The sequence below is a fragment of the Dipodomys spectabilis genome, unplaced genomic scaffold (genome assembly GCF_019054845.1).
Source record: "Dipodomys spectabilis isolate Male_0828 unplaced genomic scaffold, ASM1905484v1 ptg000424l, whole genome shotgun sequence".
In the NCBI taxonomy this organism is placed as follows: domain Eukaryota; kingdom Metazoa; phylum Chordata; class Mammalia; order Rodentia; family Heteromyidae; genus Dipodomys; species Dipodomys spectabilis.
In genome coordinates this window covers 2273527-2299627 of record NW_024871101.1, presented here as the reverse complement: position 1 = coordinate 2299627, position 26101 = coordinate 2273527, and the positions used below count along the sequence as shown (strand labels likewise).

General features: G+C 38.3%; 1 pseudogene; it reads left to right on the top strand.

Annotated features, from left to right (window-relative positions):
- Positions 1–25677, top strand: part of LOC122097674 — a 99295-nt pseudogene extending 73618 nt beyond the window's left edge.
- The last annotated feature ends 424 nt before the right edge of the window (positions 25678–26101 follow it).

Sequence of the window (26101 nt, the reverse complement as noted above, 5' to 3'; positions counted from 1 at the left end):
ATAGAAAAAAGTAAAATCAAACAATCACTACAGTAAAAACAAAAATTGAAAAGAAGTAATTCTCAAACTTCAAAGAAGATAAAACCAACTCTTAACAACCCAGGCATAAGGTTGGTAGACACAAACCTAAATACGTACACATTTACAAAAACGGTAGAAAAATAGTCTCAAAATAAGTCACTATTAGCTGGGTGCTGGTGGTTTATGCCTGCAATCCTAGCTACTTAGAAGTCTGAGATCTGACGTTCATGACTCAAAGCCATTCAGGACAGAAAAAGTCCTTGTGAGACCCTTATCTCCAATTAACTACTCAACAAAACAAAACAAAACTGAAAGTAGCACAATGGCTCAAAGTAGTAGAGTGCTAGCCTTAAGCAAAGAGCTCAGAGATAGCCCCCCCAGGCTCTGAGTTGAAATCCCACAACCAGCCAAAATATTAAGTCAGTATTCTATCTTTATTGATATTTTGAGGCTATAGATTATTTCTCACTAAGTTCTTTCTTCAAGACGATCTGAGCTTGCAGTTTGATGACCTACTCCATGGACTAGCTTGGATGAGTTACAATCTCTTTGCAACTCTGAGGACCATTAGGTCAGCATTCTGGAGTCTTGGGCACAGAGTTAATTATAGGAAAATTCTGCAGCCCTAATCCTCACTCTTACATAACTCAGGAGCAAGGACCTAACCATAGAGGATGGTGGAAGTGATTGTTCTGGGACTTGGAGTATGGCTAGGCACTCTGGAATTGTGTTGAACTTGGGAACAAGTCAATTATCCATTGTGCATGTTTATGTAACCTCTTTCCTGGAGTCAGCTGGTGAAGCAGATTTTCTGTGCTTTGGAATGGCTTATGTGGCAGTCATAAAGTTCCTTTCTTGCTGGGCTCTCATGGTTCACACCTTTATTCCCAGCTGCTTGGGAGTCAGAGATCTGAGAATTGTAGTTTGAAGCCAGCCTTGTCAGGAATTTGTGAGATTCATCTCCAATTAACCAGCAAAAACAAGAAGTGGAATTGTGACTCAAATGTTAGAGCGCTAGACTTTTGCATAAAAGCTCAGGGACAGTGGCCACGCCCTGAGTTTAAGGCCCTGGACTGGCTTAAAAATACTGACCTCCCAAAAAAAAACCTGACCAAAAAAGTTTTTTACTGCTTCCCTAGAATTCTCAGAGAATGACAGCTACTATCTGATCACAAAATAAGTCTTAAAAACTCAGTCATACCATGTTTCTTTTCCAGTTATAATGAAAATAAGCTAGAATCTACACATATTAGAAACTTTAGTAATTACAAAGACATGCAATTATTAAACAAAAACCATTTCAATGAGCAGCAATTTGGGAGGGCACATGGGAAAAGTTCTTTAAGCTCATGAAACAAATATAAATGTGCACATAACATACATAAACTTATGTTATATGAGAAAGGTTCATGTTATGGGAATAATTGCATGTATAAAATGTAAATATTTAAAAGAAATTACTGAAAAATACAAGCAAACATAGAAAACAAACACTAGCACAAACTCAAAATTAGAAGAGAAGAAAAACGTGGTAAAGAGAAAAGAATGAAACAAAAGAAAAGTCTGACAAAAATTGACAAAATAAAAACAATTTAAAAAAGATAATATTGACTAGCTAAATACTGGACGAATCAAAATAGATAGAATGAAGACACAAAATCAGAGATGCAAAGTACACACACACACACACACACACACACACACACACACACACATCATATGATTTTAGCTTTTTGTTGGTCTTAGGGCTTGAACTCAGGATGTGGGGGCTGTCCCGGAGCTCTTTTTGCTCAAAGCCACAGCACCACTTCTGGTTTTTAAGTGGTTAATTGGAGATAAGTGTCTCAGGAGGAGTTTTCTGCCCAAGCGGGCTTTTAACCATGATGCATATATCTCAGCCTCTTCAGTATCTAGGATTACAGGTGTGAGCCATCAGCACTTAGCTGATATACCACATAAAATCATAGTTATTATAATCTATTATAATTAACTTTATGTTGAGATATTTGATATCCCAGAAGAAAATGATTTTCTAGAAATATTTGATCTAACAAAATTAAATCATGAACCCATAGAAACCTACATACAGTAGAAACAATAATACTGAATTACTAATGAAAATATTTCTCAAGAAAGAAATCCTAAAATTAGGTGTTTTCTACTGATGAATGTTACCAAACTTTAAAGAAATGTAGCACCTAATTTTTAAAACAGTTCTAGAAAATAGAAAACAAGAGACTAATTCCAAATTTATTCTACGATATCTGCCTTATAGTGATTTCAAAATACTACAGAACAATAGACTTGATGAATCTTGATAAAAAAATTCTCAACTGTACATATTTGTATAACTAACTATACACTGTAAATCAGGATCAAGTGGGATTTATGCACAGGATGTCAAGTGGTTTCAACACACATAAATCAATAAATGGGATACATTGCATCAATAGAATCTCTACTATCATATCAAATATGCAGTATATACCACTTTATAATGAAATCCAACAAAAAGTTAGATATAAAAGGAACATATTTCAGCACAATAAACTATGTATGACTTACCCTCAGCTAAAATTACGTTGACAAGTAACATTGAACCTATTCTTTTTGTTGTTAGTGAAATTAACTTTTATTACATCAGATAATAAATACAAATGTGCAAAGAGTTTTAGACTTCCAGATGGTTTGATAAACATACAGTATGTGTGGAACTGAAATGTACATGCAGACAGTTTGAAAATGTTCAGAGGGCTTTTCAGGTTTGGTACATTGCTTCTTCTTCAGTGTTTATAACTTGGGTGTTTTAAGAACTGACTTCAAAGCACTAAGGCTTATGCAAATGCTTAAGAGGAAAAGAAGTTCCAGCAAGCAGAATATGCACAACATGACAGATAGGACCAGCTACTCATGAAACCTGTTGTCAGTATGGTTTACTCTGCAAAGTTAGTATTCAAAGTCCTTAGAGGGTATGAGCTTATGAAAGGGTGCCAAATCAGTTTCAATGATGTAAAAGTAGTCGAACAAGATTAAAGGGAGTCACTGATATTGGAGGCAAACAAATTTACTATAAAACAACTTCAAGTGCAGATTTCAAAACAATGCTTAAAAGAGAATACTGAGTGATTCATAATTTTTATGTTTATTTTATTGTAAAGATACTCTACAGAGGGGTTACACTTACATGAGTAAGGTAATGAGTACATTTCCTATCAAGCATTGTTACTCCCTCCTTTGTTTTCCCCTACCATCTCTTCCCTCCTCACCTCCCCAACTCCTCCCCCCCACCAAGTTGCAAAGTTCATTTTCAACATAGTGTCTTATACATCTCATTGTTACAATGGGTCAACTTGTATCCTTGTTTCAGCATTTTGTTATTTCCCTTTTCCTCCCCAAATTAGAAAAATGTATATACAAGATACAGGGCACCAGAATCAAATACAGTGAAAACAGGGATATATGCCCCACAATTTGTGAAGTTCATTTCAACATAGTGTCTTGTGTATCTCATTGTTACATTGAGTCAACCTGTATCCTTGTTTCAGCATTTTGTTATTTCCCTTCCCTTCCCTAAGTTAGAAAAATGTATATACAAGATGCAGGGCACCAGAATCAAATACAGTGACAACAGGGGTTGTACCATGAAGGAAGAACATACAAAAAAAACAAACAAAAAAATCACATAGTACTTTTAAACAATAGCAACAAAGAAAAAAAACCTCTGTGTTCCTATCTTGGGGTTCATTTAGCGTAGCATCATCTTATATGGTCATATGTACATAGCTTTTGAGCTTTTCTGCTTGTCTGGTAAGATTATCCTAGAAGTATACTAGTTATTGCAAATAAGGGAAACCATGGGATCTGTTTATTTGGATCTGGCTTACTTCACTTAATATATTTTTTTTCAAGTCTTTCCATTTCCTATCCAATGGGACAGTGTCATTCTTTCTGGTGGAGGCATACAATTCCATTACATATATATATCACATTTTCTTGATCCATTTATCTGAGCGGCATCTTGACCGTATTTTAGCTATGGTGAATAATGCTGCAATGAACAGTTGTGCTGGTAGCTTTAGTATGTCCGTGTTTATGATTGCTTGAGTAAATGCCCAAAAGCGGGATTGCTGGGTCCTAGTGGAGTCTATGTGGAGTCTTTTGAGGAACCTCTATACTGCTTTCCAAAGTGATTGAACAAGTTACATTCCCACCAACAGTGGAATAGGGTTCCCTTTTGAACACATCCCCTCCAGCATCTGTTGTTATTAGATTTCTTGATTATAGCCATTCTAACTGGGGTGAGGTGGAATCTCAGTGTTGTGTTGATTTGCATTTCTTTTATGGCCTAAGAAGTTGACCATTTCTTCATGTCTATTGGCCATCCTTCTTTCCTCTTCAGAGAAATCTCTCTTTAAGCCTTTAGCTCACTTATTAATCAGGAGGGAGTTTCTTTTGAGGACTTGTTGTGGGGGATTTACTTTTTTGAGTTCTAAGTATATTTTAGATATGAGGCACTTATCTGTTGTATAGGTAGTGAAGATCTTCTCCAAATCCGTGGGTTTTCTATTGATCTTGCTAGCTATGTCTTTTGCCATTCAGAAGCTCTGAAGTTTCATGCAATTCCATTTATCTAACTTTTTTTGATTGGTTGTGTTTCTGAGTCTGTATTATGAAAATTTCGGCCTGTGCCAAGGAGCCCTACTGTTTCTCCTATTCCTTCCTGTAATGTTTTCAGGGTGTCTGCTTTGACTTCAAGATCTTTGATCCATTTGGAGTTGATTCCCGTGCTGTGTGATATACCAGGATCTAGCTTTATTTTTCTACATGTGTTTAACCAATTTTGCCAGCACCATTTACTGAAGAGGCTGGCTTTCTTCCATTCTATACTTTTTAGCTCCCTTATCGAAGATTAGGTGGCTTTAGGTCTTTGGGTTCATTTCTGGGTTTTCGGTTCTATTCCATAGGTCTTCATGTATGGCTTTGTAGTAGAGCTTGAAATTTTGTGTTGATATTCTTCCAGCACTGTTATTTCTACTAAGGATAGTTTTTGCTATCCAGGGTCTTTTATTCCATATGAATTTTTTTATTTTATTTTATTTTATTTTATTTGAGAACATACTGTACAGAGGGGTTACAATTACATGGACAGGAAAATGCATACATTTCTTACCAAGCATTGCAGCCTCCTCCTTTGTTTACCCTTCACCTCCCTTCCCAGCCTCCCCCCTCCGCCCCACCCAATCATACCCCCCCTCCCTCCCCCCCACCGACATTGTAAAGCTGGTTTTGACATGACATTTTGTACTTCTCATTGTTGCAACAGGTCCACCTGAATCCTTAAACGACTTGTTTGTCCCCATCTCCTCCACATGTTATACTGACATCAAATATAGTGAAAGCGGGGGTTACACTGTGGGGGAGGGACATACAAAGCAACAAAGAAATAATCTTATAAATGCGTTAGAAACACATGCATGAATGAAACAAAAACATTAAAATACATATTTGAGGGTTCGTTTTCCTAACATCACATTCTCTGACTTTTTCCGCTTGACTCATACCTATACTAGATATTGCACATAAGGGAAACCATGGGACCTATGTTTCTTTGGGCCTGGCTTACTTCACTTAATATAATTTTTTCCAAGCCTTTCCATTTCCTAACAAATGGGGCAATGTCATTCTTTCTGATGGAGGCATAGAATTCCATTGTGTATATATACCACATCTTCTTGATCCATTCATCTACTGAGGGGCATCTGGGTTGGTTCCATATCTTAGCTATGGTAAATAATGCTGCAATAAACATAGTTGTGCTGGTAGCTTTAGTGTGGCCTTGTTTGTGGTCATTTGGGTAAATGCCCAAAAGTGGGATTGCTGGGTCATTGGGGAGCTCTATATGGAGTCTTTTGAGGAACCTCCATACTGCTTTCCAAAGTGGTTGAACAAGTTTACATTCCCACCAACAATGAAGTAAGGTTCCTTTCTGTCCACATCCCCTCCAGCATCTGTTGTTGTTAGAGTTCTTGATTTTTGCTGTTCTAACTGGAGTGAGGTGATATCTCAATGTTGTTTTGATTTGCATTTCTTTTATGGCTACGGATGTTGAACATTTCTTCATGTGTCTATTGGCCATCCTTCTTTCTTCTTCAGAGAAGCTTCTCTTTAGGTCATTTGCCCACTTACTTATTGGGCAGTTGTTTCTTTGAGGATTTGTTGTTGGGTGGTTTAATTTTTTGAGTTCCAAGTATATTTTAGATATGAGACCCTTGTCCGTTGTATGGCTAGTAAAGATCTTCTCCCAATCCGTGGGCTTTCTATTGATCTTGCTAGCTATGTCATTTGCCCTGCAGAAGCTCTGCAACCTTATGCAATCCCATTTGTCCAACCTTTCTTTGATTTGTTGTGTTTCCGGGTCTCTATTCAGAAAATTTCGGCCTGAGCCAAGGAGACCCTGGGTTTCTCCTATTCCATCCTGTAATGTTTTCAGAGTGTCTGCTTTGAGTTCAAGGTCTTTGATCCATTTGGAGTTGATTCTGGTGCAGGGTGATATATAAGGATCTAGCTTTAGTTTTCTACATGTAGTTAACCAGTTTTGCCAGCACCATTTACTGAAGAGGCTGTCTGTCTTCCATTTTATTGTTTTAGCTCCCTTATCGAAGATTAGATGGCTATAGGTCTGTAGGTTCATTTCTGGGTTTTCAATTCTATTCCATTGGTCCTGAGGTCTGTTCTTATGCCAATACCAAGCTGTTTTGATTACTATGGCTTTATAGTAGAGTTTGAAATTTGGTATTGATATTCCTCCAGCAGTGTTCTTTCCGTTGAGGAGCGTTTTTGCTATTCGGGGTCTTTTATTGTTCCATATGAATTTTTGGATTGCCTCTTCTATTTCCTTGAAGAATGAGGGTGGAATTTTGATAGGTATTGCGTTGAATTTGTAGATAGCCTTGGGAAGTATTGCCATTTTCACAATGTTAATCTTTCCAATCCAGGAGCATGGGAGGTTTTGCCATTTTTTAAGTTCTGTGTTGATTTCCTTTTTCAAGATTTTAAAGTTTTCATCATAGAGGTCCTTCACTTCTTTAGTTAAGTTAATTCCTAGATATTTTATTTTTTGTGGGGCTATTACAAATGGAGTTGCTTTCCTAATTTCAGCCACACTTTTCTCATTGTTGGCATACAGAAAAGCCATGGATTTTTGGGGGTTAATTTTATAACCTGCTACTTTGCCCAAGTTTTGAATCAGCTTAAGTAATTTGGGAGTGGAGTCTATGGGATTCTTTAAATACAAGATCATGTCATCTGCAAAGCGGGAGAGTTTTATTTCTTCTTTCCCTATTTGGATCCCCTTTATGTCTGCATCTTGTCTTATTGCTGTAGCTAGGAATTCTAACACTAGATTGAAGAGAAGTGGGGAGAGTGGGCATCCTTGTCTTGTTCCTGAGTTAAGAGGAAATGGCTTTAGTTTTTCACCATTGAGTATAATGCTGGCTGTAGGTTTGTCATATACAGCCTTTATTGTACTGAGGAATGTTCCATGGATTCCTAATTTTTCCAAAACCTTCATCATAAAGGGGTGTTGGATCTTGTCGAATGCTTTTTCTGCGTCTATTGAGATAACCATGTGGTTCTTATTCTTGCTCCTGTTGATGTGATGAATAATATTAATTGATTTGCGTATATTGAACCAGCTTTGCATCCCTGAAATGAATCCTGTTTGATCGTGGTGTATGATTTTTTGGATGAATTGTTGAAGTCGGTTGGCCAAAATTTTGTTGAGAAGTTTTGCATCAATGTTCATCAAAGAAATGGGTCTATAGTTCTCTTTCTTTGATGAGTCCCTGCCTGGTTTTGGGATGAGGGTTATGATGGCTTCATAGAATGTGTTCGGTAGTGAGCTTTCTCTTTCAATTTCATTGAAGAGTTGGAGGAGAATTGGTGTGAGCTCTGCTTTGAAGGCCTTGTAAAATTCCGCTGTAAAACCATCTGGTCCTGGACTTTTCTTAGCTGGGAGGTCTCTTATTGCTGTTTCTATTTCAATGCTTGATATGGGCCTGTTAAGATAGTTTAACTCATCTTGGTTTAGTTTTGGCATGTCAATATTTGCTAGGAAGAGGTCCATTTCTGTCAAGTTCTCAAACTTATTAGCATACAGTTTTGAGAAGTATTCCCTTATAATGTTCTGAATCTTGGTTGTTTCCGTGGTGATGTTTCCATTCTCATCTCTGAGTTTATTAATTTGGGTGTGTTCTCTTCTTTTTCTGATAAGATTTGCTAAGGGTCTGTCAATTTTGTTAAGTTTTTCGAAGAACCAACTCTTTGTTTTGTTGATTCTTTCTATAGTTTTTTTGGATTCTAATTCATTTAATTCTGATTTAATTTTGATTATTTCTTTCCGTCTACTGGATTGGGGTTTATCTTGCTGCTCTTTTTCAAGGAGGTTTAGATGCTTCATTAAATTGCTAGTTTCAGATCTCTCCAATTTGTTGATGTAGGAGCTCAGAGCTATAAACTTGCCTCTGAGTACTGCCTTTGCTGTGTCCCAGAGGAGCTGGTATTTTGTGTGTTCATTTTTGTTGAATAGCATGAACATTTGAATTTCCTTTCTAATCTCTTCCATGACCCACTCATGATTCAGCAGTGTGTTGTTCAGCCTCCATGTGATACCGGACTTTCTTTGGTGGCTTTTGGTGTTGAGTTCTAATTTTATTCCCTTGTGGTCAGAGAGAATGCAAGGTATAACTTCAATGTTTCTGAATTTAGACAAGTTTGCTTTGTGGCCTAAAATGTGGTCTATTTTAGAAAACGTTCTATGTGCTGCTGAGAAAAACGTGTATTCTGATGCTGCTGGGTGAAATGTTCGGTAAATGTCTGTTAAGTCTAGTTGATCTATGCAGCTGTTTAGATCTGCGGTTTCTCTGTTGAGTTTTTGCCGAGTTGATCTATCTAGTGGGGAGAGTGGTGTGTTAAAATCCCCAACTATTAATGTCTTTGGATCTATATGGGATTTGAGGGAAAGTAGTGTTTCTTTGATAAATTTGGGTGCTCCATTGTTTGGTGAATAGATATTTAGAATTGTAATATCCTCCTGAAGGAGAGATCCTTTAATTAGTATGTAGTGACCTTCTTTATGTCTTTTCACGAATTTTAATTTGAAGTCTATTTTATCTGATATTAGGATTGCAACTCCTGCCTGTTTATGCGGTCCGTTTGCTTGGTAGATTTTGTTACAGCCTTTAACATTGAAAATGTGTTTGTTTTTACGGGCAAGATGTGACTCCTGCAGGCAGCAGATAGAAGGGTCTTGTTTTTTAATCCAACTAGACAGTCTATGTCGCTTAATTGGAGAGTTCAGTGCGTTAACATTAAGAGATAAGACTGAGAGGTATTTGGGAGTTCCTGCCATGTTATCTACCTTTTTGGGGGCTGCGAAAACTGGGTTCTTCCTATGGTTCTTGGATTCTCAGTTTGGGTGCAGTTTCTTGGCCTTTATTGCGGTCTTGTTGGTTTTCTATGTGTAGGACATCTTTACGAATCTTTTGTAGGGCTGGTTTGGTGGAGATGTATTGTTTCAATTTTTCTTTGCTATGGAAGGTTTTTATTTGGCCTTCGGTTATGAAGGAGAGTTTAGCTGGGTACAGTATTCTTGGTTGATAGTTGTTTGTTTTTAGGGCATGGCATACATCGTTCCAGGCTCTTCTTGCTTTGATTGTCTCTGCTGAGAAATCTGAGGTGATTTTAATTGTTTTCTCTTTATAAGTGATTACCCTTTTCTCTCTGACAGCTTTAAGGATCTTTTCCTTTTTCTGAGTTGATCCTGTGTGGATGATAATGTGGCGGTGGGATGTCCTATTCTGGTCTGGTCTATTTGGGGTTCTAAAGGCTTCTTGTATCTGGACTGGCCTATCTTTTTGCATGTTTGGGAAGTTCTCTGCTAGGATCCTGTTAAACAAATTTCCTAGACCATTAACTTCTGTTTCTAGGTGCTCCTCTACACCCATTATCCTTAGATTAGGCCTTCTGATGGTGTCTTCCAGGTGTTGGATAGATCTATCATATTTCTTGGACTTGTCTTGGATGGTTGTATGTTCTTTCTCTATAATATCTAGGTTGTCTTCAATCCCTGAGATTCGATCTTCTGCATGGTCTAACCTGCTGTCAAGACTCTCTACTTTGTTTTTTATCTCTTTTCCTTCTAGTTGGTCAGCTTTGATGGCTTCAAGTTCTTTGTTGAAGCTCTGTTTTAGGTCTTGTATGAATTGCTTTACTTCCTTAATTTGGTGTTCAGTGTTTGTCCTCAAATCACTTAGTTGATTGGTTATGGTTTCTTTGGGCTCCCATTCCTTCTGTTGGGTTCCATTCAGCATTCCCTTTGTGGTCTCCCTGACTTCCTTCAGCTCTTTGTTAATGGATTCCATGAATGCCTTTAGTGATCTTTGTGTGTTCTCTACCTGGTCTCTCAATTCCTGTATTACTCTTTGATTAGCTTCCTCCCGTTCCTGGGATTCCTGCAGATCTCTTTGAGTGTTCTCAGCCTGCTCACGCCATTCCTCCCTTTTTCTTTGAGTATTCTCAAGTTGTTCACGCAATTCCTGTATCAGTTTTTGAGTAGCTTCCTCACGCTTATGATATTCCTGTATAAACTTCTGGGATGCCTCCTCTCCCTGTCACGCTCATACAGAGTCCTTTGTACATTGTCAAACTTTTCATTTATCATGTTTGCCAGCAGTGTTTGTAGAGCTATTTGGGAACTCTCCTCTGGATTATTCATTATCTGTTCTAACCCCTGATTATCAAGATTGGGAATTGAGATACCCGAATTTGCCATTTTTCTTGTGTTTTTCCGGCTTACTCTGCCCATTTGAGATGAAGATAGCACCAGTTTTGTGCTAGAACACTATCTTAAGGCGACCATCAACCAAAGTTTGCATTTGTACAGTCAATAGTCTACAGATACAATCTAGTTCAACAGATACATCTATTCGACATCAAACAACTATATGTTAAAGGACTTCGAACCGCAGAGAAGAATTTGGAAAACCAGAAATTATTAGGGTTAGGGAGAGATGTGGGTAAAAAATAGGAATAGATTGGTGTGGGGAGGCACAGGGAGAGTTAACTATGTCCTAATCACAGTGCAGGAAATAGGTTGGGTAGGATGCAAGTAGAGAGAGAGAGAGAAAGAAGAAAGGGAAAGGGGAATGAAAAGAGACCAGAAAAAAAAATAGAAACGTAAAAATTAATGTTATTTTAGAGATTAAAAGACCATCTATTTATAGAGGAATATGAATATGTTGAGAGAAAGGGAGGGACATAGAGGAGATGTGGAAAACTTTAAAAGAAATGCTTAAAATATTATATAGGTATAAAGAGGTAGTACTGCTATTAATGAATTTAAGTCTCAGAGGTTTTGAATTGAGTAATAAGTTTGTGGGTTAAGTGTGTACACAATGGGGGGTAGGGTCTACTGGTTAACTATGGGTTTATCTGAGGATGTGCAGGACAAGAGTTAAGTCACAAAAAGAACAAAGAGGAAAAGATGGAAAGGATAGGAAAGTGAGAAGAAAAGATCAGAAGTTCAGTAGAGCTAGACAAAAAACAAAAAGATAATTAAGAATGAAAGAAAAAGAGAAAGAAGACAAGAAAAGAAAGGAAAACACACATTCACGTATTCCTAAAATAAAAATTATAAGAGGAGAAAAGAAAAAAAAAAAGTTAATGGAAAACAATTATTTTTTCAGAAGAGGCAAAAATTAAAGATTAATAAAAGTTTTAGAAAAGCAAAAAAAATTTTTTTATATATATAAGGTAACAAAAAACGAAGAAAAAAAAAACAAAACAAAAAAAAAGAAAAAAAGAAAAGAAGAAGAAGAAAAAAAAAAAAAGAAAAAAAGGTCTTTGATTTTTTTTTTTTTTTTGGCGGGGAGGGGTGGGAAGAGTCCTGTAACTCCCTTTTGTCTGTAACCAGAGTGTGGTTGGAGTCTCTGGTCGGCTTGAGGTCCTGTGGCTTGATTGGTTTCTTAAGTCAGTTTGTTGGAACAGGCAGAAAAATGCTCTGCTTTACCCAAGATTTTGAGATTCCCCCTCCCAGGTTAGTTTACTGGGAGGGTGATCTGCTTTGAGAATCACAAAAGAGGGGGATGCAGTGATGAGGCTAGGTTCTGGGTAGAGTTGAGGCCTTTCAACAAACAGTAGCTTTTCCCTGGGGCTATTTTGTGAAAAAAACTCACAGCACCCAGCCTGGAGCCATTCTCAGGGTTTCTGTTTTTCAATTGATTGTGGTGGCTGCTAGAGGGAGGGGCAGCCTCTGGCTCTGGTTACCCGGTGAGGAGAGCCACTCCAATGGCTGGCGCCTGAGCTGGGTGACTTTTCCCTGGATGGAACTGAGTCAGTGAGGTCACTTCGCTGTTAAGTTCTTGTGACCTGCTAAATGACTCGTTTTATTCCAAGGCCTGAGCTGGAGCTAGCCACTCCTCCGAGCTTTGTCGGTATCCAAGATGGAGATCACCGGTGCTGGGGGGGGGGAGGAGGGGTGGCCTTCCCTCCTCTGCTCCCTGGGAAGGAGTGAGGAAGTGGGGCTACTCACGCCGAGTCTTGGATCCTGGGTCGTCTCTGGTCTGCAAAGTCTCCATATGAATTTTTGATTGCTTCTATTTCTTTGAAGAATGAGGTTGGGATATTGATGGATATTGCATTCAATTTGTAGATAGCCTTTGGCAGTATTGCCAATTTCATGATGTTAATCCTTCCAATCCAGGAGCATGGGAGATATTTCCACTTCCTTGGTTCTGCTTTAATTTCCTTTTAAATGTTTTTAATTTTTTTTTTTATCATAAAGGTCTTTCACTTCTTAACACTTACGTATTTTATTTTTTGTGGGGCTTTTACAAAAGGAGTTCTTTCCTGGTTTCAGCCACACTCTTCTTATTGGCAAACAGAAAAGCCATTGAGTTTTAGGGTTAATTTTATACCCTAGTACTTTGCCAAATTTTCAGATCAGCTCAAGTAACTTGGGAGTGGAGTCCATGGGATTCTTTAAATACAAGATCATTTCATTTGCAAAGAGGGAGAGTTTTACTTTACCTTTTCCAATTTGGATCTCCTTTATATTTGCATCTTGTCTTATTGCCCTAGCTAGGCAGTCTAATACTAAATTAAAGAGGAAAGAGCAGACATCCCTGTCTTATTCCTGAATTTAGAGGAAATGGCTTTTGCTTTTGCCATCAAGTACAGTGCTGGCAGTATGTTTGTCATATAATTATATTGAGGGATGTTCCATGGATTCCTAGTTTCTCCAGAGTTTTCATCATAAAGGGGTGTTAGATCTTGCCAAATACTTTTCCTGCATCTATTGAGATAATCATGTGGGTCTTATTCTTGCTCTTGTTGATGTGATGAATTATATTAATTGATCTGATGTATTGATCCAGCTTTGCATCCCTGAAATGAATCCTGTTTGATCGTTGTATGATTTTTTTGATGAGCTATTGAATACATTGGACAAATTTTTGTTGTGAAGTTTTGCATTGATGTTCATCAAAGAAATGGGTCTATAGTTCTCTTTGTTTGATTAGTCCCTGCCTGGTTTTGGTATGAGGTTTATGATGGCTTCATAGAAAGAGTTGGTGGTGACCTTTCACTTTCAATTTCATTGAAGAGTTGGAGGAGTATTGGTTTGATTTCTGCTTTGAAGGCCTTGTTGAATTGATCACTGAACCCATCTTTAGTGGGAGGGCTTTTATTGTTGCTTCTATTTTGATGCTTAATATAGGTCTGTTAACTTGGTTTAAATCATCTTGGTTTAGTTTGAGCATGTCAGGATTTGCTAGAAATTCACTCATTTCTTTCAGATTCTCAAACTTATTAGCATAAGCTTTGAAATGTATTCCCTTAGAATGTTCTGAATCTCATATGTTTCTGTGGTGATGCTTCCAATCTAATCTCTGAGTTTATTTGGGTGTGTTCTCTTCTTTTTCTGATAAGATTTGCTAAGGGTCTGTCAATTTTGTTTTTTTTTTTTTCAAAGAACAAACTCTTTGTTTTGTTGATTCTTTCAATGCTATTTTTGGACTCTAATTCATTTAGTTCTGATGTAATTTTAATTATTTTCATCTACTGGATCTGGATGTGGTTTTTTGCTCTTTTCATGGAGCTTCAGGTGCCTTGTTAAATGGTTGGTTTCAGTTATCTCAAATTCTTTGATGTAGGAGCTCAGCTAAAAACTTGCTTGTGAATACTGCCTTTGCTGTGTTTCAGAGGAACTGGTAATTTTTGTTTTGTTTTGTTAAATATCAAGAACATTATATTTTCTTTCTAATCTCTTCCATGACCCACTGGTGGTTGAACAGTGTGTTGTTCAGCCTCCATGTGTTACAGGATTTTCTTCGGTGGCTTTTGTTGTTGAACACTTATTTTATTCCCTTGTGGTCTGAAAGAATGCAGGGCATAATTTCAATGTTTCTGACTTTAGACAAAATTGCTTTGTGACCTACAATTTGGTCTGTTTTGGAGAATGTTCTGTGTGCTGCTGAGAAAAATGAGTATTCTGATTCTGCTAGGTGAAATATTCGGTAGATGACTGTTAAGTCTAGTTGGTCTATGCAATTGTTTATATCTGAGGTTTCTCTGTTGAGTTTTTTGCAGGGTTGATCTATCCAGCATGGATAGTGGTGTGTTGAAGTCCCCAACAATTAATGTCTTTGGATCTATGTGAGATTTTAGAGAAAGTAGTGATTCTTGAATAAATTTGGATGCTTTGTTATTTGGTGAATAGATGTTTAGAATTGTAATATCCTCCTGAAAGAGATATGTTTTATTAGTATTCAATGAACTTCTTTATCTCTTCTCACTAATTTTAATTTTACATCTATTTTATCTGATATTAGGATTGCAACTCCATCCTGTTTGTGGGGGCCATTTGCTTGGTAGATTTTATTCCAGCCTTTCACTTTCAGAATATGTTTGTTTTTGTGGGCAAGCTGTGTCTCTTGTTGCCAACTGATAGAAGGATCTTGCTTTTTATCCAACTAGACAATCTATGTTGCTTAATTGGACAGTTAGGTCTATTACTATTGAGAGTTAGCACTGTCATGTTATCCACCTTCATGGGAGTTGTGTCAGTTGTGTTCTTCTTATGATTCTTGGATTCTCTGTTTGGGGGTCATTTCTTCTTTATTGTACTCTTGTTGGCTTTCTATATGTAGGACATCTTTAAATATCTGTTGTAAGGCTGGTTTGGTGGAGATATATTGTTTCAATTTTTCTTTGCTGTGGAAGGTTTTTTTTTTTTTGACCTTCCATTATAAAGGAGAGTGTAACTGAGTACAGTATTCTTGGCTGAGTGGTGTTTGTCTTTAGGACATGGCACACACCATCCCAGGCTCTTCTTGCTTTCATGGTCTCCACTGAGAAATCTGAAGTTATTCTGATTAGTTTCCTTTTATAGGTGATTGATCTTTTCTCCCTGACAGGTTTAAGGATCCTTTCCTTGGTCTCTATTGATCTTGTGGGGATTACGATGTGACAGTGGGATGACCTGTTCTGGTCTGGTCCATTTGGGGTTCTAAACACTTCTTGTATCTGAATGGGCCTATCTTTTTGCATATATGGGCTGTTCTCTGCTAGGATCCTGTTAAATGAATTTCCTAAAACTTTCACTTCTGTCTCTAGGCCTTGCTGTACACTCATTTGCCTTAAATTAGGCCTTCTGATGGTGTCTTCTAAACGTTGATTAGATGTATCATAATTCTTAGATTTGTCTTGAATACTGTCTGTTCTTTCTCTGTAATGTGTAGGCTGTCATCAGTCCTAGAGAATCCATCTTCTGTAAGGTCTAATCTGTCAAGGCTTTCTACTTTGTTTTTTATTTCCTTTCATTTTAATTGGTCAGATCTAAGGGTTCAAATACTTTGTTGGAACTTTGTTTTAGATCTTGTATGGACTTCTTTACCTCTTTAATTTGGTTTTCAGTGTTCTCTCTCAAATCCCTTACTTGAGTGGTTATAAATTCATTAGACTCCCTTTCCTTCTGTTGGACATCATTTAGCATTCCCTTTGTGGACTCCATGGATTCCTCCAGCTTTCTGTTTGTGGATTCAATGAATATCTCTAATCTTTTGTTATTTTCATCTTGCTCATGCAATTCTTCTATTAATCTTTGATTATCCTCCTTGCTTTCTCAAAATTCCTCTATTAACATTTGGTTAGCCTCATCAAACTCATGCATTTCCTCATCACGGTCACACAGAGCTCTTTGCAGACTTTCAATCTTTTCATTTAGCATCTTTACCAGTAGTGTTTGTAGAACATTTTGGGAGCTCTTATCTGGATTATTCATTAACTATTCTGTTGCCTGATTATCATGAGTGGGAGTTGAGATACCTCAACTCGCCAGTTTTCTTGTATTACTACATCTTGTTCTGCCCATTTGGGTTTGAAAGCAAAACAAATTCCACACTACAGCACTATTTTAAGGCAAGATTAACTTAGAGCCCTGTAGTTGCACAGATTGTTTGACGTAGTCAAAATGTCTACAGCTACTATCTGGTTCAACAACAAACAACTAGGGATCAATGGACTAAGAAAATTAAAGAAGGAGTCAGTAGACCAGAAATTAATAGGTTTAGAGAGAATTGTGAGGAGAAAATAAGATCAGAGGAATATGGGGAGGGAAAGAGAGAGAGGGAATATAACTAAGAGCTAAATTTAGAGAGAGGAAAAAGAGTAAGAAGGGAGAATAGAGATTAAAAAAAGAAAAAGAAACAAAAAATTTAAAAATGAAACACTTAAAAAGTATATAAATATAAGGATATAATATGTCAAAGGAGTTAAGGCTGCTAGTTTGTGAATGAGTAATCCATATCTGAATTAAGTATGCACACAATGAAGGATGGGGTCTAGTAATAGAAGAAGGGCATGCATCTGGGATGAACAGAACAGCAATTAAATAAAGAAAAAAACCCCACAAACATGACCAAAAGATAAAAGAGTAAAAAGAGTATTAAAAAAACTAAAATAGGAAGTGGTGCTGTGGCTCAAGCGGTAGAGCACTCTCCTTGAGCTGAAGAGCTGAGGGACAATGCTCAGGCCCAGAGTTCAAGCCCCATGACCTACTAAAAAATAAAAAAAATTAAAAATAAAAAAACAAAAATGATGAAAAAAACAATTTTTATAAAAATTTAAAAATTAGGTAGAAAAAAGAATTCTTTGATTTTTTTTTTTTGGTGGGGGAGCAGGGATCTTGTGTCTCCCCTGTGTCCCTAACCAGTTTCTTGGTGGAGTCTCTGATTTGCCTGTGGTGTTTGGTTTTTCCTGTGGCTTAGTTGGTTTCTTAACTCAGTTTGCTTGAGCAGGCAGAACGAAGCTCTGCCTTACTGGTGACCTTATGACCCTTTGGATATCACAAATGAGGGATATGGCTGTTTCCTCTAGCTTGGAGTTGCTGTGAGGGAGCTAGGTTGTGGGTAGGGTTGAGGTCTGTCAGCAATCATTAGCTTTTCAATGAGGGGCTAGCTCCTGAGACACTCATGCAGCCCAGCCTGGAGTGATTCTCAGGATTCATGTTTATGCATTTTCCAATTGTTTTTCTTTTACCCTCCTGTGGCTGGAATTGCTGTCCATGCTGCAGAGGCTTGGAGTTGCCTCTAGCTCTGTTTTCCCAGTGAAGAAAGTCCCCCTGCCTTGGGTAAAGCCTCCTCTGCCTGGAAGGGCAACTTTCCCTTGGGGTGGAGCTGAGCCCTGCAGGTCAGGTTCCTGTGACCTGGTGAATGGCTCCCATTGTCTTCTTCAAAGGCCTGAGCTATATGCTAGCTGCTCTGTCTCGGTCTTTGTCAGTATAAAAAATGGAGTTCTTGTACATCTCATTGTTGGGGGGGGAAGGGAAGAGTTGGAGATGGGGATGGAAGTGATGATAGTGGGAAAACAAAGGAGGAAGTAACAATGCTTGATAAGAAATATACTCATTACCTTAATCATGTAACTGTAACCCTTCTGGACAGTATCTTTAAAATAAAAAATATATACAAAAAATGGAATTCTTCTCCTGTGGTTGGGGAGGATTTACCTTCCTACCGCTACTCTGTAAGAAGGCAATTTAGCTTGCAATTTCATCATTCTAACTAGTCTCATGACCCCCTTCCACTTCATCTTTGAGTTTGCTATGTTATCTCCCCACTTATAAACTTGGAATTATTACAATAGTACTGCTCCCTCAATCTCCACGTTATTCTCACTGTGGTTAAGAAGTTTCCCTTAAAACTCAAAGGTACACCACAGATTCTAAATTCATCTAAAAACACTCAAACAGAAGCAGTGAATCTTCTTATTTAGAATTTAACACAAACACAAAACTATGCATTACCATCTACAATAATCTGCAAAACCAAACTTTCTCCTGATGTGAAAAAAAGTCCTACACAGAGTCTTGAGTCCTGAAATTGAATATTTACCCACTGAGATCTACCCTGCCAGTATATGCAACATCATGCAGTCATCTCCCATCTTAATGAAGCTGCAGAAACCATAAACTGAAAGCATTCATAAGTCTGAATCTCCACAAACCAGTGCCCAGATGTGTAATATTCAGAGAAAGACCATGAAATTTATGAATAAACCAAGCAGCATATCAACCTCAAAACTCATTAACAACATACAATAAAAGAATTAAGTGAAAATGAAGAGAAAGATATGCCAGTGAGCTCACTAAACCATAATAATTAAGGGAACATGTATTTTTAAAAACTAGTTGGATTCCAAGAGATACTAGAAAAACAACAAGATAAATCACATAAGAATATATAAACAGCTAAATGGACTAAAGAAGGCAAAGGCAATGTAGGATGTGAGAGTGGAATTGAATAAAAAGTTGGAAACCATGAAAACTAAAACTAAAACAAAAATTGTGCAAATTAAAAGCTCAACTGCCCAAATAAAAATCTCAGGTGAAAGCCTATGTAATAAATCAAAGTGAAAAGCAAGGCATCAGAGATTTTTAATGTAGTAGAGAAACTGGAATAGGCAAGACATTGAAAAAAGATTTAGAAGATACTAATGGTTTAAAAAAGAAGAAAATATTAATAGGACATACAAGTCCTCTTGATCGCTGTCCAAAGATCAAATTTATGTTTAGGGATGGATGAGGAAAAGAAACAAAACTAAAGTCATTGAAAACCAATTCAATAAAATAATGGTAGAAAACTTTGCTAATCTTGATGGAGGAATATAGAGCTCTTAAGCAAACAGTACCAGAACAAAATAACCCAAGATACAGTATTGTAAAAATACTAAATATACAGAATAAAGAAAGAATATTGAAAGTAGCAAAAGAAAAGAAGCACAAGAACTACAATCTCAGGCCACTTAGATTAACAGCTGATTTCTCAATTTGTATTCTGAAAATACTAAATGCAAGGAGGAAATAGAAAGGTATTATTCAACTACTGAAGGAAAATAATTGCCAACCTAGACTACTGTATTCAGGGAAGCTATTTAATGAAGATTTAATGGAGAAATAAAAACCTTCCATGACAAGCAAAACCTAAAGGAATTCAAGAACACTTAACCAGCATTAACAAATGTGAGTAAGGATATGTAAAAGGAGAAACTTCATTAAAGTTAGAACTATTATATCATCCAACTACCACAGAGGTAGGTACAATTCCAAAGGGATTGAAGTTACTAGATATTTATAATTCCATATTTATTGTAGCACTCTTAATAATAGTCAAGATATTGCATCATTCATGATGTCCATCAATAAATAAATGTGTACAGAAAATATTGAGAATGGTAAGATGCTAGAAAAGAGGCACCTAGTCTTTAGTCCTCATATTTTTTTTCACAAAGAAGCACCAAAGAAAGAAGTCTATAGCTGCATGTTGTTTGGTAAGTGGCTGCACAAGAGTAGTGGACACCAGTAGCAAAAAAAAGAAATCTTGTTAAGTCCAGGCATCTGGAATATCATCATAGCAACAAATAAAATATCTCAGCTCTGAGCAATAATTTCAAGTTCCACTGGTGAAAATTGGACATCTCCTATCTGCAGGAGTAAAGATTAAAGAGAGTGACTGTAAATTTAATTATTTCAGACACTGGCAATTTCTAGCTATTGGAAGTTTTCACAGTCCTTTCATTTCTGTATTCTAAGTAGATAAGAAGTTTGAAATCAGCAAAGTGATGTGGCTTGTGTAAAAGAATTTACTTCATTTCTCCATAAGCCTCCAGGATGCTATAACCAGGACACTTATTCAGCAGAGAATTATTGTGTGAATTCAGACTGCTCTAGATGTCAGAAATCTCTGAATATTCCAATGTCTGAGAACACTTAGATATTCCATTGGACAAGATAGTTGCTTCAAAGACATTTGGCTCAGTTGACTGACTATGACTCAAATATTGTGGATAGAGCTACATTGTGAAATGAATACAAGTGGAAGGTTTTATTCTTGGGAACCAAAAAATTGTATAGCTTGTTGCTTGAAAATTGAGGTATGGCCTACTACATGTGATTCTATATTAGTGCTAGTAGAAAATATGCTTGTTCTTTCCTTCACTCCAGCATCTCTTCTGCAGACTAATGTTTACTTGTGTATTACTAATAAGGAGGATAAGTAATTCTGAGGTTGCAGTGTCTTCAAACCCATAGAAACATGCTCTATGATTAACAGAATTGGCATCATATTTCCATGCATTGTCTTACCTGAACCTCTGTAAGCAAATTCCAGAGAAGAAACATCTAAAACTGGCTGTGATCTTTTTTCCCCAGCTATTGCATGAGATAAAATTTCACCAAGTTTCAAAAACAAAACACTCTAATGTGATACCTAGCAGAAATTACAATGAAATAATGAAGTAACAGGTCTCTACTACTTTTCTATTCCCAGGTATGTCCAGCGAGGAGAGAAGGCCCACAGTAACAACAGAAACCTTCATGGTCTCCCGCCAATTGACTGATTATGATAATGGTTAAGTATAATAATTACTTTATCACTGAGAACTGTTGTTCTACAAAATCTATATATAGAGGGTGAACAAACATTCTTTAGGAAAAACATACTTGCACACTGTGTACCAAGCCCACTCCCTCTTTGGATGGCATACAGCCATTTGAGGCAGGACATGGCCATGCTCTAAGCTTCTGGCCACCTCAGAGGTACTGTCAGGAGGCCACTATCACAGCCTTGGATGAGCTGCTTTTATAAAAAAAAATTTACCATTTAGTTTTATTACTCAAAAAACATACCCAAGGCCTTGTGCACAGTTCTGAGTTGACTTGTCCTGCCACATTCCATGAACCTGTACTTGTGACACTTCATATCACATGTCCTTAACTCATAGTAGCTTTTCAGTCCTCACAACAACCCTGTGAAGTCGATGGCACCACCTTTCTTCCCCTGCTGACCCATGACACATATGGGGAAGATGAGGCACACATTAAACAAAGTGCAAGACACATGACAAATTCAGGCTCAGCATGGAGTATGAACATAGAGATTCCTGAGAGGCACTGGTCTCTCCCTATTTTGTGATACCCCTTAAGCAGGAGCTCAAGAACTTAAAACTTCATATGGTCCAATGCCCTTGCAAACAAGTCTTCCTTTCATGGGGTCTTCAGAGAGCTGAGGTCCTATTTGGGCTGAGGCAGGGATGGTCACCTTGGCAGCTCACTTCTCCTCAGAAGCCATGTGCAGGATTCCCTTAGCGTGTCTCTAGCACAGGGGCAAATATCCTGAGTGAATCCCAACAGCTCATTAATGTTGAAGCCACATCAGCTGCTTTTTACCATCATTTAGTGATCAGGGAAATAAACACTGGTACTCTTGTAGCCCAGAAACATGACCTTGGGTACTAGGAAAGATGATGGGATGGTGAAAGAAAAAGGTCAGAACTCCCTCTGATCAGAAGTACAGAGCTTTGGCAGGAAAATCCAGCCCAAGAGAGGATTCTGGAAAGATCATAAGTGGTCAGATTTTGGTGCTAACAAAGAAGCATCAAATCTAAAACCTCCAAAGGAAAAAGAAAGGAAACAGAAATGGATTCACAAATCCACAGCCTCTGCACCTTGGCAAAAACAGCTGCTATTTTTCCACTTGATTTTTTAAATCTCTGCTTCTTGTTTGATCCTTAGATTTGTGTACCCAATGTATTAATGCTGGGAAACAGGTCTCCAACTTTGTACCTGAAGGCTTAAAGTCTTGGAAAACTACAGAGACACAGATACCTGCTATGCTGGGAGGGCCGAATGGAGGTACCAAAAAAAGACCTTCAGGCTCCTGCACAGTAAAGCCACAGTGAGGCCACAGAGTACTCCATGAAGGAGATAGCACAGATCTTTAGTGAGACTGATATATAGCCCCATGCCTAAGCTGTCTAAATACCGCTCACCATCACAACTGGACTCTGTATCTGCACCAAATAACCTCCACAAACCCTGAAGTCACATGCTTAAAATCATGTTGAAAGATCACAAAATTTGTAGATTAAAAAAAGCAACACATAAACCTTAAAAACAATAACACAAGGGAGAACTTTAATGAGAGTGAAGTATAAAAGTGAAACAAAAGAAAACTCACTAAAAAATGATAAGAGATTCTTTACCTCTCTGTCATCCAATCTCATCATAACTAATGCATGCTCAGTCCACTATTCTTACTTGTGGCTTAGAGGAAGGAGGACTTTTGTTTGGAGGTCTCTGACCTCTGCCATCATGGGTAGTTTGTCAATGCTCAGCCTGCTCTGGGACTCTGCTCCACAATTCCTCTTCTTCTTTCAGGACTCAAAGTGACATACATATGCACAAAGACAGGCTGACCATCATCTCTCTGGTCTTGATGTGAGTCAAATCCCTGGACATCATCTTGGAGAAGATGCTTCCCAGTCCTAGCATTGTCTGGCACAGGGCATCAACAATGAAGCATATACTAGCAGGCTGGGGCCATCCTGGTTCTGAGCAATTTGTCAGCAGTCTGTTCATTATACTAGCATTTTCAGATGTGTTTCTCCATCACCTACTGCCCAGTGTGACTGGACTCCAGAATCAAAGCTCAGTGCCATCAGCTGGAGGATACCATGGATAGAGCACAGGCTCTCATATGTCTCAATGGCTCCTGTGCCTATGAACATTTTACAGGAAACCAGATAGCAAATATTTACCAGATGTACCCCACGGTACTCACACATGGAGAGAATTACTATATTCAGTAGCTTGGCTGTTTCCATGTTCCTCAGCTCCTATTCCATTGACTACAGTAATGGTTCTGGAAAGAATTTGTTGCAGATCCAGTACAAATTCTGGTCCCACCAAATGGGATTGCATGAAATTGCAGAGCTTCTGCATGGCAAAGGACATATCTAGCAAGATCAATAGAAAGCCCACGGATTGGGAGAAGATCTTCACTAACCATACAACAGACATGGGTCTCATATCTAAAATATACTTGGAACTCAAAAAATTAAATCCCCCAACAACAAATTCTCAAAGAAACAACTGCCCAATAAATAAGTGGGCTAAAGACTTACAGAGAAACTTTTCTGAAGAGGAAAGAAGGATGGCCAATAGACACATGAAGAAATGCTCAACTTCTCTAGTCATAAAAGATATGCAAATCAAAACAACACTGAGATACCACCTCACCCCAGTTAGAATGGCTATAATCAAGAACTCTAATAATAACAGATGCTGGAGGGGATGTGGACAGAAGGGAACCCTACTTCAGTGTTGGTGGGAGTGTAAGCTTGTTCAACCACTTTGGAAAGTAGTATGGTAATTCCTCAAAAGATTCCACATAGAGCTCCCCTATGACCCAGCAATCCCACTTTTGGGCATTTACCCAAGTGATCACAAACAAGAACATACTAAAGCTACCAGCACAACTATGTTTATTGCAGCACTATTTACTATAGCTAAGATATGGAACCAACCCAGATGCCCCTCAGTAGATGAATGGATCAAGAAAATGTGGTATATATACACAATGGAATTCTATGCATCCATCAGAAAGAATGACATTTCCCCATTTGTTAGGAAATGGAAAGGCTTGGAAAAAATTATATTAAGTGAAGTAAGCCAGGCTCAAAGAAACGTAGGTCCCACGGTTTCCCTTATTTGCAATAACTAGTATATGTCTGAGACAAGCAGACATATAAGATGATTTCTTTGTTGCTTTGTATGTCCCTCCCCCATGATATAACCCCTGTTTTCATTGTATTTGATGTTGGTATAATTTGTGGAGGGGAAGGGCAAACACAAACCGTTTAAATAGGGATACAGTTGGACCCATTGCAACAATGAGATGTACAAGACGTTGTGTTGAAAAATGAACTTTACATCTTTGGCCAGGGGTGGGGGGGTGGGAGATGGGAAGGGATGGGAAGGGGAAACAAAGGAGGAGGCAGGAATCCTTGATAAGAAATGTACTCATTATCTTGCCCATGTAATTGTAACCCCTCTGTATGGTATTTTCATAATAAAAATTAAAAAATTCTGGTCCCAGGAATGCCTTGGCGTCTGCACTCTTCACTTAGAACAGAAGCTTGGTCCACCAGTACCCCTATGCTTAGTTCTGGGATCCATTTATTCCTATTATGTCCACTGCCATGGATGTTCTCCAGAATGTAAAATGGTGGATTTCACTCGTGACAACTCAGCATCACTGGCAGGAATGATGCTGGAGAAAGATGACATTGTAGTCACCCTGGGTACCAGAGACACTCTTCCCTGGCTACAGAAACCCACACCTGCCTTAGAGGGTCACATCTTATACAAACCAATTGATCCTGACCACTGCATGGCACTTGATTTTTTTGTGATAGTAGGGCTTGGACTCGGGGCCTGGGCACTATCTCTGAGCTCTTGTGCTCAAGGCAAGTTCTCTACCTCTTTGAGCCGTAGCACCACTTCTGGGTTTTGAATGGTTAATTGGAGATAAGTGTCTCACAGAGAACTTTTCTGCCCAGGCTGGCTTTGAACTATTATCCTCAGATGTTACACTCCTGAATAGCTAGGATTACAGGTGTGAACCACCAGCCCCTGGCTACATGGCACTTCTGTGTTTGAAAAATGGCTCCCTTGTGACAAAGAAGATTCGAGATGACTCAGTTTCTTGCTCCTATAGTGAGTTATCTAAAGCCCTACAGTCAGTCCACAGTGAGGGGAAATGGTAAAAACTGAGGTTTGCATTTTGATGTAATGGAAATCACGGCTGAAGTTATTGAGTGTCATGTTTCATGCAGAAAAACATGAAGTGTCAGCATTCCCTGAGGATGTGGAAATTCAAGCCTTGATTGAAAAACAATTCATGGCCAAGAGGATTCATGCATAAAGCCTGGGCTTCTAAGCCATGTCTAGAACAAAAAAATTTAGCTACTGGAGGGTCATCAAACAATAGACATTTTACAGGTGCTTGCAAATGTGGTTGGTGCTTCTGCTTATATCATACACACTGCCAACTTGGCCCGCATGTTCTATACATCACAAGATTTTCATAGCCTTGCAGTGTGGCAAATTTGCCTTTTTCAGAAGTTGTGAATTTAGCTCCAAATCTCAGACTGGTTGCTACTTCAGGCCTGGGACCCACATAGGTCTATCAGGCCCTCCTTCCTCAGTATGCCAAGCTAGAACAGAGAATCTTGTGCCAGACACAGGAGTCTCTGAGATAAATTCTGTATGGTGCAGGCACTCCTGTATCCATTGCCTACCTCGACTCACTTGATACCATTTGGACATGAGTGCCTGGACAACAAGGACCCACTATCCTGTTCTGAGCATCTCTGTTCATCATACCAATTCCTCCAAGTGCTTCTGTTCTGTCCTGGGCCATCCTAAAGACATGCATGTCCTTGTTCCTGAAGATACTTGGGCTAATTGTGCTACAGACCAGGAGGACTTTCCCTCATTTCCTGTGTCACCCTACAAAGCAATATAACACCAAGTCTAGGATATGACTACTTAAGATTAAGACTTTACCCCTTTCAAAGGCCGAATCCAGCCCGGTGCCAGCACCTCATATCTGAAATTTTAGCTAATCAGGAAGGTGAGATCTGAGGATTGCTGTTCCAAGCCAACCCTGTCAGGGAAAGCCTA